Raw genomic sequence first — 16,564 nt, forward strand, 5'->3', positions numbered from 1 at the left:
TCTTCCGCTCTCCCTGGCTATCTGAATGAGGGGCTTTTATCAAACGTCATACCAAATATTATTTACATAGGCTAATTTTGGTACTTATGTTTATATTTGATCTGGCTTGCTTGAGCCGCTCTGTTTGGATTACTTGAAGACTTTCCATGGATTATCCTGCATCGTTTCAGTGTCGTGACTAGGCTAACCTGGAACATTAGGCTCAATTCGAAACAGGGAAGGCAGCTGTCCTTCCAGTGAGCTAACTGGACATCGAGTCTTGAAGTGTGGATCGAAGATTGTAGATTGCTTTATTTCCTCCCTCGGCAGTTGACTGCATTTGTGGGCGTAACGGGGATATTTGAGGTCAGCATCAGATGCTGACTTCGCTGCCTTGGTACCCAACATGCTGTGCGCCACCTCCCTCTCAACCGGAAACCTGAAAAACAAACATGGCTACTACCCAAGCTACTACCTTATCATACTCTTTATTCTAACACTTATGTATGTAGATATTGAAAATCGAATGGATAAATCAACATTGTAGTATCTAAATATGCTGTCGCTAGATCTATTTATAGCCTATTTTACGATTCCGCCGTCTGACGATCATTCACCGTTCAAATAGCATGTGTAAGCTAAGCGCTAACGTGATAAACGTAACTCCCGCCATAGAATCGCCGTAACATAAAATGCGCACGGCAGCGCACTCATTAGTGCCGTTCGTAACGGCTGCCTCATCAGCTAACTTCACCTATCTGATCAGTGACCTGTTTATGTAGGAGAGTCATCGAGTCACTGTCTCCCGTTTCGAATTGAGCCATTAGTCTATCATCAGAGGTGAGCTCAGTCACTTTTGGCCGAGGGATTTGTTTGGAAGGCCTAGGCTACATTTCTTTCTTCTATGAGAAACTTTTTTGTTTGGTATAATTACGAACAGTGCAAAGAACTGATTTTTGTGACACTGACATTTTTTTGGAAGGAATATAATCGAAATAGTCCCGCCGCCGCGTGGGTTATGCTATTGATTTGTGACACGCATGTGGATGAACTTTATTGAAGTTGCATGTCATAGAACATTCAAAGGAAATTGAAAATAGGCTATGTCATTTTTACAACAGTGGCATTTTTCCTCGGGTGCTGTGAATGACTGTTTTGCACCTAGGAAAAGTTTGACGCCATGCTGCTCACAGTGACCACATTATTTCTCATTATGTCGGCAAAGGGTACAACAGTACCCTATAGTAGGATATATTTTGGTCTTTTTAGTACGTATCCCCTCGTGAAACGGTAACTTCCCTGCCGCGATTTCAGCACCACGGACAGTTACTCAACAGTCGGGCAAATAGCACCACATTTTAAGCAGATAATTTCAAGAGACCCGTTTGTGCCGTTTGTAATTTAGGTCTTGCATTTAGCTGACATGATATTGCCAGTTAATGAGCATTTTTAAGTTTACTGAATAGTTCTTCTACTTTGATCGACCGGCGTCTTACAAGCAAGCCCAAAATATGAAGCGACAAGTATAAAAAAGAAGCCCATGTCGCTCATTATAGGCCTAAGCAGAATTTGCAACCCTGCGTGAATAGCATTTCTACAAAAACTAGTTGGCTCAATGTTACTAAATCATGTGGAAGTTGTTACAATGCCCTAGGCCTATATGAGAAAAGCTGCACGGCTCAAAACTACCGGTAGTTGCGATTTCTATTATAAGGCAGGTCACGGGCCGTTATATCATTATCGTCACCTCGCCTATGTAAAATTCCAGGCAGATAAAATTAGAACGTTCACCCATGGACTCGTCTGACGCAGTCGCCAGTTACGATAGAAAACCACATTTGCCACAACAAACAACAAAAAACGTTGTTTAACGTCTTTTTGGAGGGGCTTATATGTGTGGAGGATCATCTATTGAATACAGTGTGTACACATTGATCCAAAGTAGTGGTTAACCTGTGATATACACTTAAACTACATATAGACTAGGCCTATATTTTGAGTACAATTCCTGATGATAGGCTACAACATATTTAGAAATTAGCCTACATGTAGGCCTAATTAATATAGGCTATTTATTGAAAACGTTATTCAATTTGACTTTTCTTCAATAGTGAAAGCCCAACTGGGAAACTCCAACTCCCATTGTCATTGTGCCACAGCACTCCACAGCACACAAGTGTGCACACTGCACACAACGTAATTGCATTTATGCTTCACCCGTCCAATGTGGCAGCCCCCAATGGCGCACCAAGGGAGCAGTGTGGCGGGACGGTACCATGCTCAGGGTACCTCAGTCATGGAGGAGGATGGGGGAGAGCACTGGTTAATTATTCCTGGCGGGTTGGGAGTTAAACTGGCAACCTTTGGGATACAAGTCTGACGCTCCGCTTACCCATGACTGCCCTAAATAACTGTTGGTGAAATTGAAAATTCCCTCCATATTCAATTTCTGCATTGCTTTCAATATACTTTCCCATTGACAACATGCATTCGTTCAAATGCTCACAATTTTCTTTAAATTGACCATTTTGATGCTGTGGTGGAACGACACTACAGTATGTTGAAAAGTGTGGAAATATCAAAATAGAACAGTGTTATTTTTTTCAGAGGTGGGTTCATGGTAAAGTTAACATACTAATGAAATAATTCCAAAATTATGTAGGCTACATTTTAAAGAAATGGTCAGGGACAATATTACATTACATTACATTACATTACATTACATTACATTGCATTTGGCAGACGCTTTATAACCAAAGCGACTTTCAAAAGAGGACATAATCAAGCCAACATCACAAGCAAATACAAAGTGCACAGGAAATATACAGAACAACAAGTGCAGTTGCAAAGAGGGGTTAGTTTTTTTTTTTAATTAATAAAGAGTACACACACAGCACACACACAAACACATACACACACGCACACACACACACACTCAAACTAAACTAAACTAGACTAAACTAAACTGAACTTAACATCATGTCAAGAGTCTGCCCTGGGGCTAGGCCAGCTCAAGCTTTAGTTTAGTAGCTCCTCTCGAAAGAGAAAGGTCTTTACTTGTTTCTTGAAGGCTGCAAGAGATGTGCTTAGTCTTGCTGCCTCTGGGAGACCGTTCCACCACTTGGGTACAACAACGGAGAACAGTCTTGACTGGGAGTACCTAGAGCGACTGGATGGCAGAGCCAGACGGCTTGTGCTGGATGAGCGCAGTTCTCTTCCAGTAACATAAGGCATTAGTACGTCCTTCTGATAAGCTGGGGCCGTTCCTGCGATGGTTTTGTAGGCAAGGGTCAAAGCCTTGTGCTTGATCCGGGCGGCAATCGGTAGCCAGTGCAACTCAATAAACAGAAGAGTAATATCCTTTCCTTTTGGGTTGATTGAATATCAAGTGTGCCGCCACATTCTGGATCATCTGCAGAGGTTTTAGCGCACAAGCAGGTAGACCTGTCATGAGTGAATTGCAGTAGTCAACGTGGGACAGGACCGTAGCCTGGACCAGTCGTTGTGTAGAATATGTATGGAATAGCTGCCGACGAGGTGTCCCGATATCAAGGGAAATAATGGACGAGGCGGAGCGTTCTAAACAGCCCGACAGCGCAGCCGAAGGGCTGTTCGCTTCGCCAAGTCCATTTTCCCTTGATATCGGGACACCTCGAAGGCTGCTATTCCGCTTATCACCCGGTTACCAGCATTTAAGTATTAATTTATTAATATGTTGATCTAAGGCTTCGTGAGAAATTAGATTCACCACTGTGCTTGATACGTTGCTATGGGCACCACTTCCTTCCTAATCTAGTGAGACGCGCCTCTATCGGAGGCATGTAAGGACGCGCGCAGAATGTTGGAGTGACTTGACAACCAAATGTGATAGAATTGACGACTGGGTTTTTGACTTGACAACCAGATGCGATAGAATTAGTAACGGGGTCTTGACTAGACAACCAGATGCGATAGAACTAGTAACGGCACTTTGCCAGAAAGTTAGAAAAGAAGCAACTTGGACGCCCGCATGCCCGCATGACATCATAGGTGTCCTGCTACCGGGGAATAAATGACACCTGCTCAGCCAATCAGAAGACGTTCCGTATGCTCACTGGGTGATAATGTTTCAGCACAGGTCTGATATTCCGTACGTTGGACATCTGGAATCGACAGGTCCAGGTGACTGAGTTGATGTAGTTGGAGCATGACAGCTCATCATCAATCATGACGCCAATGTTTTTGGCAACATTGTTTGGGGTCAATACAGACCCGGCTTCAGAACCAAGTCATTGGACGGGCATTTGATGGAGTATGGGGGGCACTTTAGCAGGGGGTTATGGGGGTCCTCCCCCAGAAAATGTTGTACGTATTTCTCAGATGCAATTTCCAAATTTTAACCAAATTGTGGGCTCAGTTTCAGCTCTATGGAACAGTACTTTTGTTTCTAAATATGGGACAATCCCATTATTTCAAAGGATCACTGTTCACTTATTATTTCACAATTAGGTCTACTGACAATGTCTAAATAGGGTAGCCTATTCATTTATTTGTTTATTAAGGCTATGGTGGTTAAGCAAAGGTGGAATTTTATCTTATACTTTATATTAGCTGTATTCAGAAAAAAATACTCATTTGTTGCATATTAATGACCATATCAGCATGTTTAGGTGAATAATCCCTGGGGGGGGCACAGCAGCTTGGCTGGGGGGGCAATGCCCTCCAATGCCCCCCCGTGGCCCCGGCCCTGGGTCAATATAAGTGCATAAATTCTAACAATCACCCATACGCTAGGCCTACACATCCACACTCAATGGACATGATCACACATGCCCTAGGCTACTCATTCAATTCATTCATCACTCTCTATCGATGTTATAGGCCTCTCAATAAGATATGAGATAATATGCTAGTCTAATGTTACGAGAAAACTATATTATTCTTCAGACAAAAATTATGATAGGGGTCATTCTACGATTCAGCTGTGCTTTAAGTCCATGGATTTTATTTGCCAATTCCACTAACTATTAACTGCATCCAATGATGTTTTGGACATTAGCACACATTTATCTTTCATATAATAGAGAAAGTGTAGATAAGGCATTATTTCCCTCAGCCAGAATGAATATTTAATACTGGTTTTGGGCGTTTTCATGCCGTCCTGTTTTCCAAATGTCAGATTCAGTCTTCATATTAGCATGTAAAGAAACTTGTTTTGCCCAATACTATTGCAAATGTTGATTCACAGTAATCATCACAATATGACAAAACTGTCAGAAAGACCACTGTGCTTTCCATTATACATTAAATTTGCCATTTTGTGTGTGTCCACGAAAACTGTGTTAACCGTGTCACGGTCTGAAACCCCCTCCATAAATCAGTAATGGTTGGTCTTAGGCCATACGAATAACATCAAGTGATGTCATAACCTCTTTGGCAGGATATGGGAAGACTTTTTGGTAATTTTTGAGCTCCATACTGCCATAATTGAATCCATTCTTTTTCATGTTCTCATAGCGGGAAAATTGCCTGTCAACTGTGTTTACAACATATTCATAATAATCTGAATTAGAAATCACATGTGGAAAAACACAGATAAAGCATACAAATACATGAATTGATTAAGGCGTTGTGGTGGAACTTCTGAGGTCCTCAGTTAGCACAACACCATAAAAATGGCTGAAATGTCAATCCGTGTTACCCTCAATGGTGTTATGCATCAGCTATGACAGTTGAGAAGGAGTATGTTTTTGCCCATTTATCTCCATATTGACAGACAAACAAACAAAATAATTTGTGTTCTAGGGAGATGGGTTTGTCTGCTCTGTTTTTTTCTCCTAAAAAAGGGCCGACTTGTTCCCCTGCACTGTTGACCGTAACACAGTTTGAGTAACAGTTGACTGTTTTGAAAGTGTTTTTGTGCTTGATCCCTTATGTGTTGGAAAAATCCTATGAACAGACACTAGGGATTATCTATGGAGAGGGAAGTCTTGTGTAAGGAAGGTGACTAAATTCAAATCAGACATTACAGGGATTTATAATAAAAAATGTGTCAGTCTGTATCACAGTGAATCATAAAATCCTACTTGTGAAGCTTAACAATCACATTTTCTATATGAGTTGCACAGATTAATGACAACATTATTGTTAAGGGACATAAGCACTTTCAAACGTATGTTGTTTCAACTCTGTAGTATTTTTATATATGTTTGAAATGATATAGTATTTGTCCATAACGCTGTTGACAAAATAATCGAGTAAATGTTAGCTTTCATTAGAGTATTTATCAAATGATTTAAGATTAAGCTTGGCAATTTGTTTGTTTGGAAACTTTAATACACTATGTAAACATCAAGGTAATTTATTTGAAAAACATACAGATAATTGACATTTTGCGTTTGCCAAAAGTGCACTGGAAACGTAGAATGACCCATAGGCTAATCCAACAGACTGGCACGGTTTACCTGAAAGGTATCCCAAAGGTATCCCAATTTACCTGAACACTTTGTCATAGGCTGAAAGTAGGCCTATGTGTAGTAGGCTGAAAGTAGGCCTAAGGCTATGTGTCTCACTGTCTTTAAATTTAGATTTTAAAATATTATACTTCTAAAAATAATTCCTATAGGCTATGGACGTGTAACACGTGTAACATAAAATGAATAGCCTATAGTGTCTTTCAAACTTGTGTTTTATTTTACTAAGTGTTTTATTTATTTATTTTCCTTTGGCAATTTACCAAAAAGTGTCCCAATTCACCCTACGGGCCATATAATTTAGCTACACACACGTTTTTGTTGTTGTTTTCTGGACAGTACACCACAGAGGGAATTCCCCTCGTGCAGTGCACCTTGACACCGAAGCTCCTGAGCTCTCCTGCCCTCACATCTTCTCGCCTCTGTCTGGGATACGCTGGGGGATCCAATGACGTCACGCGCGAATCACTCACACTCAGACACAGCAGCAAAGCACAGACTGCTATTCTGGGAAGTGGCGCTAGGAATAGAGGCCGATTCTCTCTGCTGTGTTTTTCCGAGTTCGTTCACCTTGCCTTCGTGTTTGGAGCACACACGAGTCAGAAATGCTCACAACAATGCTGATATGGGATGTTTATACTGAACACCGTGTTTAACATCATCGTTGGGATGCGAATGTGTCGAGCATTTGGTACTTGAGAGAGAATTTTCTTGGTGATCCTGGCACCTTCCAACACAGGTAGGCTACGTAAACTGACTCGGTGTCATATCTGTTAACGCGTACTTTCAGGTAGGCTACAGAAAGTCTGCTGCTCAATTGAAATGGACTGAGTGTCTCATTATAACGTAACTATATAAATTGGGGTGTCATTGAAATAATAAACAGTTCCATGCGTTTAGACATTAGTTGTACTTGAGGAATACCCCGCTCCTTCCCTGAACAGTTGGGATGTTGCGTAATATCCTGTGGAATTTGCTCTAATGGGCTACTTTCAGATGCTGACGGCATTGTATTGTTTTTATCGCGACTGAGGGCTCTTTTACAATACATGTTCTCAAGTATCGTTATGTTATCACCGTATACTCTGTTTTTGAGCGTGGGTGTGTGTGTGAGACGGCGACTATGGTGTGGGGAAGTAAAGTGTTTGTTCACACACTGTAGAGTGGGAGGGACGTTGGCTCGTTCCGGGAATGTTCCATGACGTATACGCCGTCAGGAAGGGCTGCTTGAAGGGGGTTTTCAGCTAGGCGATACTTATTTTTTTCCCTTTTCTTTCTTTCGTTCTTTTTTGCTTGTTCAAAATGTACTGCGGGACAACATTATACTTGCGTCCAAACTCCTTGACCTTATATTCGACACTGATTAAAAGCGTCAAAGTAAATGTTTGGGTAGGCTATTTAGTTTGGAACGTCATCAGAATTAAATGACTCTAGGCTGTTAGGAGATTGTAGTGTAATGGAGGTTGGTTTTTGTTTTGTTTTAGGTGAACATGTTCAAGATCATAGACTAGCCTAGTAAGACTATGATACTTTGGTCGAGACGCAATAATGTATCTCCACTCTGGATGCACATTTGGCCCACAGCACCCTCTGTTCACCCCTCTGTTGGGTATCCACTATTATGGAAAAAAATCTGTCTGAGACATTGTATCTCACCAGAGCACCTTCTTGGAGATCTGTGTTACAGTAGTCGTAGGTCTATGTGTTTATGTGTCTTTAGTATAGCGTAACACCTCTTCCTGCTCCTAAGAGGTGAAAATGATATGTGCATTAACTATTGCACTACCCTTAACTACTGCAAAATAGTGTAATGTCAGTGAGGTTAAAATGAGAATTGAAAAAACATAGATTAAGCTGAATAACAGTTTAGACAAGGGAACATAATGCCATGTCAAAGACTGAAGTTCTCATGTACGTCTCTGGCTGCCTCCTCTGCAGATGGGCCCTGGTGTGATCATGGTATAGTTCTAGCCTATAAATACATATGTTTACGTGGGCTAAAGACAAAGGTTTTTGCATTCCTGGTGCCTTTTAATTGGCAACAGCAATTTTCTGTTCCCTCCCTTAAGTGGAACCTGTTGAACAATCTGCTTGTATTTAGCTATCAGCTTGGTGACTCAAACGTTGGGCCTTGAAATCATTTTCTAAAAATCAAAACAATGTCTGTGTGCGCGTGTGTGTTGTAGATGACTATTTATTTGAGTTGTATTGTTTAGTGGGCCTCGAACATTTGTGAACATTTCAAGCGGGCCTCAAGTCGGAATCGGCTGCAAACCCCTGATGGGTGGTTTGAAGATACAAGGTGTAACAGATGTCAACTAGCAGCAGTGTTGAGCATAGACCGTTAGTAAATCTCCCTCCCGAAGCCTCATACAGTAGCGGTATAGCTGAGCAATTGGTCTGGACCTTTAGCCCAGCGGTATCGTGCTGTGCCTCCCATGCCTGAACTGGAGCGTTGACTGGTAGGTGTAGTGGGTTCGAGCCCCAAGTGGCGAACTAGCGCAGGGTCACATCTTGGGGTGTATGCAAGGTCTGAGTTCATCGGCACACACCACCAGACCTGGAAATTGTAACTACCCTATTGGCATAATATTTTCATCTATTTTCCTATTCATGGCATTGACTGTAGTTGAGTGGTTCTTAAGGCCAGGGACATACTTGCTGCCAGACACGCCTGCGCGTGCACTTTTCGTGCATGCGTCGTGCACGCATCGCCATGTGTATTTACGTCAATTTTGCACACAGAGCACAATGTACGGGTACGCAGACGTGTGTGTACGGTGTGATATTGTGCGCATTCGTGTCGGTGCATGCAGAAGCAGTCTGTGCACAGTGCATGTGCAATGAGAAATTATAATGCATTCTGAATAGAAATGTGCGCTGTGCAGGCGGTGTCTGTATGCACCGTCACGAGCACGCCCCATATCGCACCGTACCCACGCGTCTGCGAGTCAAACAATGATGGAAAATATTAAGGAGAGGCCCATTGTCTATCTGCGCCCTACATGATACCTGCAGTATGGTGCGTAGTGTGCTGATAGCCCTATTATACAAGTATAGCACACGGCCGCACACAGTGGCATGCGTAATTTAAGCCAAAGAGCAAGCATGTCCCTGGCCTAACCTGGGTTCTGGTCCCCTTTTTTAAAAAGATTTTTTTGTTTTTTTTCGACTTTTTATTTGACAGAATAGTTTGAGAGGTGGTCAGGAAGCGAATGGGGAGAGAGACGGGCAGGGGTCGGCAAATGACCCGAGCTGGGAATTGAACCCGGGTCGGCCGTATGGCAGACGAGTGCCCTACCGGTTGGCCACAGCAGGGCCAATAATGTGATTTAATGAAGGTTTTTTAAAATGATTATTATTATTCCACTTCTGTTCAGGATGGTCATACAGAGACGGCCCTAGGGTTAATGCTCATAAAACTTGGCTAGTAATAATTTAAATCACTAGCCACGTTTTAGGTAGTTTATTCCTTGATTTTGCCCTTTGTGCATCAATTGTTTGTGTTTAAGTTCAAGAAAAAGCTCAGTTATTTAGTTTTTTTATTTGTTTGATTTCAAATTCCATGTAGAAGGCTATGCACCTTGCAACAAAAAAACAAAACAATCAAATTTGTGGCTAGTACAAAGCTGAATGGCTAATGACTCAGGAAAAACCACTAGCCATAGTGGCTGGTGAGTGAAATAGTTAATGTCAAGCCCTGCGTGTGTGCCTATGCAAAACACATGAAAAGCAGTCTCCGGAGCAGGAGTGTGTAGTTGGTGAGCAGACAGCACAAGCGCAGAGCACAGAGCACCCAGTTTTCCATTTCCTCTTTGCTGCTTATGCAAAATAATTCACAGAGAAACGAGTCTGCACTGCACACTTCCTCTTGTTCAGAGTGGGTATGTTTTAGCAGGTCGATACAGACGAGGAAGCGCGGTGCTGTTTTGCTGGTTTCTTGTACACCAAATTCACATGTGCTCTGCAATGCAGGTGGCAAACTGATGACAATCTTATGTTGACTGTTGTGTGTGCATGTTTTGGTCTGAAGGTTGGTCTAAGTGTGCAGTGTTGAACTGATCACAGAATTCTAGACTTCTGGGGTGTAATACTAAGAACATAGTTAAGTTATAAACCAGCTTAGTTAACCTACAGGAAGTGGTAAAGGTGGTAATAGATACACCTGCAGGCATCATATAGTTAAGAAAATGAGGACTCCAGGCTCTTCTATAACATGATTTACAGCTACCACAAGGTTAACAACCTTGTTTACTACTGAACCAGCTTCTTAGTACACCCCCCTGTTTAGCAGCAAACCTGTGTAGCCTACTCATCAACATATCATCGATGTATCTGTCAACATGTTAATCTTGTCAACCTCAACTCACAGAGTATATTTTTTCCACATTTGTCTGGCCCAACTCACAGAATATGTTTTTGCACAATTAAGTTACCTTTTATTTATTTCATTTTTATTTTTCCCCTCCCTGTCCATTACCTGTGTTATGTGTCTTAAATGTCCATGTGGGCATTATATGTATTTATCTAAGCTACTTGTTACCTTAATTTCCACCTTGGGGATCAATAAAGTTACTCTACTCTACTCTACTGTACATTGTTCAGCCTTTTCTACTCCATCGGTACAATGCAATGTAAGACAGCTGTTGCTTTTTACTCAGGTAGAAGCCCATGATGATTAGATGCAATGTGCAATGGTCATACACATGCTTCATCTTGTTGATGCTTATTGTGTAGGTTTTATTTGTTTTGTTTGACAAAACAATGCATCATACAGGCATACACACTCGCATATTGTGTTCAACAAAATTAATATCGGAATTACAGAGAGCATAGCATTGTTGGCAGTCAGATTCAGCGGATCAGAACTTTTTGGCCAAATAAAAATCTGTTAATGCATGAAAATGCACAATCTTCTGATAGTTTAATTAGTTGAATCCATCAGTGGTAAATACGTTGTAAATAAGTTGACCATTGAAATAAGTGGTAAATAAGGTGACCATTGAAATCTATCTCTGATAAGGCCATATATGTACATATAATGGCATATATGATGGTGAGAGGGCATGAAATATTTCTACAGAAAAAACGTTTTACATCAATCAAGTTGTACTGTGTTAGAGAGAATTAATGACATCCCAGCGAATGGCATTGTCAGTGGTATGTTATTCTCTTCCTAATTCAGAATAAACATTTTGCCTCACTGTCCACATTTTCATAAATACAGGTAGTAGTATGTAGCAAAAAAGTCGTGTTTGTTTGATTTTCTTGTTGTATGGCTGTAATCAAATTTGATAAATGTTTAGACGATGTAAAGGCATTTTTACTCAATTTGTTTCTCCCCTTAAACACCCATGATGATGTATGCTGCCTGCCACCTCTTTTTTCCGTCTTTTTACCAGATTAGTTCGATGTAGGAGAACAGGTGGTCAGGCTCTTGATGCACCAGTTGGTATCGCCATAACCTTGTGTGTTGGCAGGCAGGGGACAGATTATGACTCCATGGGCCCCTGAGCCAGGCAACAAGATAGGGCCCCCCTCCATGTTGGTTCAGGAAAGATATGGGAATTTACCGTAGAAGTTAGATACCCTTATGTTGGTGGGGTGAAGGCTCATTTATAGATCAATAATGAAGGCATGGTCTTCAGGGCCCCTTTTGCCCCTGTGTCCCTGGGCTTGTGCCCGATAGGCCCGTGCAGTAATCCGTCTATGGTGGCAGGCTGTGAGTCAAGAGCCTTCTCAGTCCACCCACGCGTGAGGGAGCCAGTGGAAAGGGTGCCAGTTCAGTCATAAAAATGTGAAGTGTTAAAAGAATGTGTTTTGCAGTGTTTTGCAGAATCAAGTTAAGCCTACAGGCAGATAATATGCAAACCTTGTTGAGGTTTATTACATATTGTTTACAACTGATTAGGAGCACCCTTAACAGTACATTCAGATTTCCATGCACAGTAACATGTTTCTCATCCAGAACGATCATTAACGTGATGCAGACTTTAAGCACTGAAATCTGTTAGGGAATGGCTATATCTATAATGTGGTGTTGCAGCTTTGTACTACAGATAAATTATACTCTACTGTAGAATGAGTCATTCTAATTGTGCATTTTATTATTATGTTTGTTTTCTGTCTTTTTACCCTGGTCACTCTGAATCATTTCAGATCAATGAAACTGAAATGGTAGATAGAGATACCTCTCAAGTCAACACAGAAATATGTTTTTATGTCAATTTCATTTGTTAAAGGGAGAAAGATATTTGAACCTACATGACCTCATGCAAAAAAAGTAAAGCCCCCTCAACCTAATAACTGATTGTACCACGCCCAGCAGTAAACATTTTTGTGTCAAGTGTTTTCAAATTTTGTAGTGTTCACCAACCTCCCCAGCCAATCCCAGCCCCCACCCGCCCACCTCCCATTTGAGTGGAAGCTTACAGGTGGCTAAGGCCAGGCCAGAAATTACATGAAAATAAACAGAAACCTGAAGAACACTTTAATTCAATGTATTCAAAACATTTGTCGTCAATTGAGTCATCAATCAGCCAGCTATTGAAATGAGACACTGATTGATCAACTGCAATTGATGGTCAGTAAAATATAATATTGACTATTCCTCAGCTGTAAAAACATTTAAGTGTAAACAAACAGAATTTACTGTACATGAATGAATATGAGCGCAGCGTATGTATCAGGCATCGAGACTGTGTGTGTTTTAGGGGCTGCTGAAAATGTGTCTAAATGTAGTCTGTTGTATAATCCCTCAGGGGCCCCTTTTGCTATTTTTGTTCCTGGATATGCGTCAGGACCGACTGGGTATTTTCTCTGGTGACTAGCTTGCATCAGTAGCCTACTGTGTAGGTTTTCTAGTGTTGAGTGAGAGCGGGGCGGCTTTAAGTTGATGCTGCTTCTTCTTGCCATTTGGTGTATTGGTGATCCCGGAGAATGGTGGAGATGAAATGGGGCTTGAGGACACAATGTTGTGGACCAGAGGCATCAGGCAAAGTAGGTCAGCATTGAAGCCGATCTCTCTACATCTTATTGTATTAGGCATGTTTTGATGTTTTGTTTATATGTTGTATGCATTAGAATAGCTGTGTTGCTCTTCTGGCAGATGTGCAGATGTCCATCTGGCGTTGAGTTGTGTATGTATTACTTTAACTCATCTTTCTGGGAAACTAATACATGCTTGATGTACAGTAGAGGGGTGGTTTGATATCTTTGGGCAAAAAACGATGACAAATACTAACCCATGAGTTCTTGTACACACGTCACCTTTACTTGTCTGTGACCTATTTACCATGTTTATTACATTATATCATTCTGTTTGTACATGATTTTTTTTGGCTACAATATATGTCTTTTTGTGAATGAGTCACTTGTGGAAAAACCTGACACAAAAATGACACAAGAATGATCTGTTTCTCACTTAATAAGTAATAATCAGATATTTTGGCCTAAACAGGTGTCAGAAGGGGTTGTCAGTTCACTTACCTGAGCATTCAGACTACGAGTGACCACAGAAGTTTAAGATATTTTTTTAACTATGGCTTGACAGCATTTTTGGGTGAACGTGAATTTGACATCAGGGAAGCTTGTTGGGCAAGGACAGCGAAAAAGGGAAGTTTTGTTCACACGTGGTATTGGATCTATACATTACTATTTACATACAGATGAGATTTACTGTAGATCGGTCTGACTCAATGAGCTGCTGTAAATACTTGTTGATTATAGCCATGTGTGTTAGTTATGTAAGCTCAAGGAGTTGGCTGCAGACACAGCTTGTCTTTTATACGAATGTAATGATGCCCTTCAAGAAGTCTTTGTTACTTCTGTTGTGTGTGTGTGTGTGTGTGTGTGTGTGTGTGTGTGTGTGTGTGTGTGTGTGTGTGTGTGTGTGTGTGTGTGAGAGAGAGAGAGAGTGTGTGTTGCATACAGCTTCAATAAAGAACATTACTGTTAATAAACATTTTCAAATCATGCACGCCGGTTTTACAAAATGGTATGCCATGCCATGCATCAAATTGTCAAAAAAAAAACCACGGTGCAATTTGCTTGTTTCAAGAAAACAAAAGTGAAAGTAAGACTAACTCGTCTGAGGATGATTCTCTTTTCACCAGGAAATGTGGTGAACAGGCTCTCTACTTACATAAATATACTCAATCAGTTTTATTAAGTTATTTCAAATAAATTAAGATTTAAGGCATAGTGCATTTACTCAGCATAGAACTCACATTAGACAGAGGCCATGAAACAATGGAATGTACACCACAATCCTAGGAACCACAAGTTGTATTTTTGCCACATGTCTGTAGAATCATACAAGCGCAGAACAGTAACATTTAAAACCGCAGGCTCATATTTTTCAAACAAATCAATAACCTGTTGTGCAACATGTGTATAGTGCAGTAGCAGAAGTGGAGAGGTGCAGAAGTTACTGTAAATAAGTGTTTGCACAGAAGTGTGAAGAAGCTAGAAACTAGCCCGACTGTTGCAAAGGCTATGAGGTGGGGCGATTGGGGTTAAGGTTGTGTGAGGCTGTTTTGGAGGCTGGGTGTCCACTCCTATCATGTGCACATCCCATTATCAATTTTATAGATAGGTTTGGGCATTATACGGTAGTTTCCAGGAGCTTGTGTTGATTACAACTATAATAGAATTGAAAACCTCTATTGTAGTTACACCCTGTGCAGAATTATTTGGCAAGTTGTATCTTTGAGGATTCATTATATTATTGAACAACGACTGTGTTCTTTGTCAACCCAAAGTACTCATGAAGCTCAAAGCGTTAATATTTGTCGAAGAGTGGACCCTTTTTGTTTTTTGCTCTCTGAGAAGGATATCGCTATTTCCAGGTAACTATTAGTGTACAATGCAGCTATACTACACCTGTTCCAGTGATCTACTACTCGGTCAACATGTGCACATGAACATTTACATTAAAATAAGTGGCAAATACATCCATGCATGCATTCTAATGGTTTCTTGATCTGTAGACAATTAAGTTTTTGTGTAGTAGCAACCGAAACCTCCTAGGCAGTGTTCAGAGAGATGTTCTATTTTTAGATGCGTCCTAGCATCTCTGTAAGAGGTTATGTCCGTCAGTTGGTCCGTCCGTCTGTACATCCGTCCGTCGATCTGTCCGTCTGAATTGCTTTGTTTCAATTGTTATTCCCTCCTGTGTCCACAAGGCAGCAGTGCATAGGGGTGGTTGATGTTTAAGTGCGTAATGTTTAAGGGCGTTTTTTCAATTCCTGAAAAAATAAGAAAAAAATTGAAAAAAATAAAGCACTTAGTGGTCCGTGGAATTTCGCCTGATTTTTGCCATTTTTGAGAAAATGTGTCCTGAATCAACACATTGCATAGGCAAGTCGCACCACAGGAAATTCACTGCATTATGGCCATTTTAATCCTTTTGTATACATGACTGACATCTGAGCTCATGCTAACTTGATAATGATATTGTGTTTAATCTTAATATGTGTTTTCATTTATTAAAAAACTTTTTTTCCTTCTATAAAAGCAGTCACACCACAGGACACCATAAAATGAACCTAAGCATTGCGTGACAGAAACATTGCAATATGAAGACATATTAAGAGGTTAATAGTCACCTTAAGCTTCCACAGCACTCTCCAATAACTGAGGTACTGATTGGTTAGGAGCCAGTCTTTAAGACCCTTGTAGTTGGCCTTTCAGCTGCCCGTTCACAAACATTGACATACATGTCACGCCACAGGACGCAATTTGTGTTACGAAATTTAACTTGTAGTCTGTCTTGAGTTTTTTTCACATTCACATATCTTAATATAAAGTTAATATTTATGCAATCATGCCAAATGCTTCATACATTATTCAAAATGTTGTTGGTTAGTTTATATATGTATTATATTCCAGGTTTCATTAATGTTACAGTTACACCGCAGGATATTTGACATATAAACCTTTACAGAAATCTTAACAAAAATGTTTCTTCTCATCTAAGACTAATATGAAGCATAATGTATCGCATCTTCTTTCATTGACATTTGTTTTTTAAAGTTAAAATAACAGTTTTGTAGGTTTCTAACCAATGTTACGAAAAAACAAGGCGTCACGTCTCCCACCCATAGACGGACGCATCTTTGTCCGCCTGTTGG

At 40.8% G+C, this 16,564-nt stretch overlaps 1 protein-coding gene across 3 annotated transcripts in view; it reads left to right on the forward strand.

Moving 5' to 3' along the window:
* The first annotated feature begins 6,911 nt into the window (after positions 1–6,911).
* hivep2a (HIVEP zinc finger 2a) overlaps positions 6,912–16,564 on the forward strand; it is a 39,266-nt gene continuing 29,613 nt past the window's right edge. Inside the window, exon 1 of one of the 3 annotated variants that reach the window (XM_063222751.1) lies at positions 6,912–7,170. The gene's annotated coding sequence lies outside the window, so the exon portion shown is untranslated. Of the gene's footprint in view, positions 7,171–8,150; positions 13,435–16,564 lie in introns of those variants that run through there. The other 2 variants (XM_063222753.1, XM_063222752.1) reach the window with 2 other exon arrangements.

This window comes from Engraulis encrasicolus, chromosome 18, assembly GCF_034702125.1.
Source record: "Engraulis encrasicolus isolate BLACKSEA-1 chromosome 18, IST_EnEncr_1.0, whole genome shotgun sequence".
Lineage (NCBI taxonomy): Eukaryota > Metazoa > Chordata > Actinopteri > Clupeiformes > Engraulidae > Engraulis > Engraulis encrasicolus.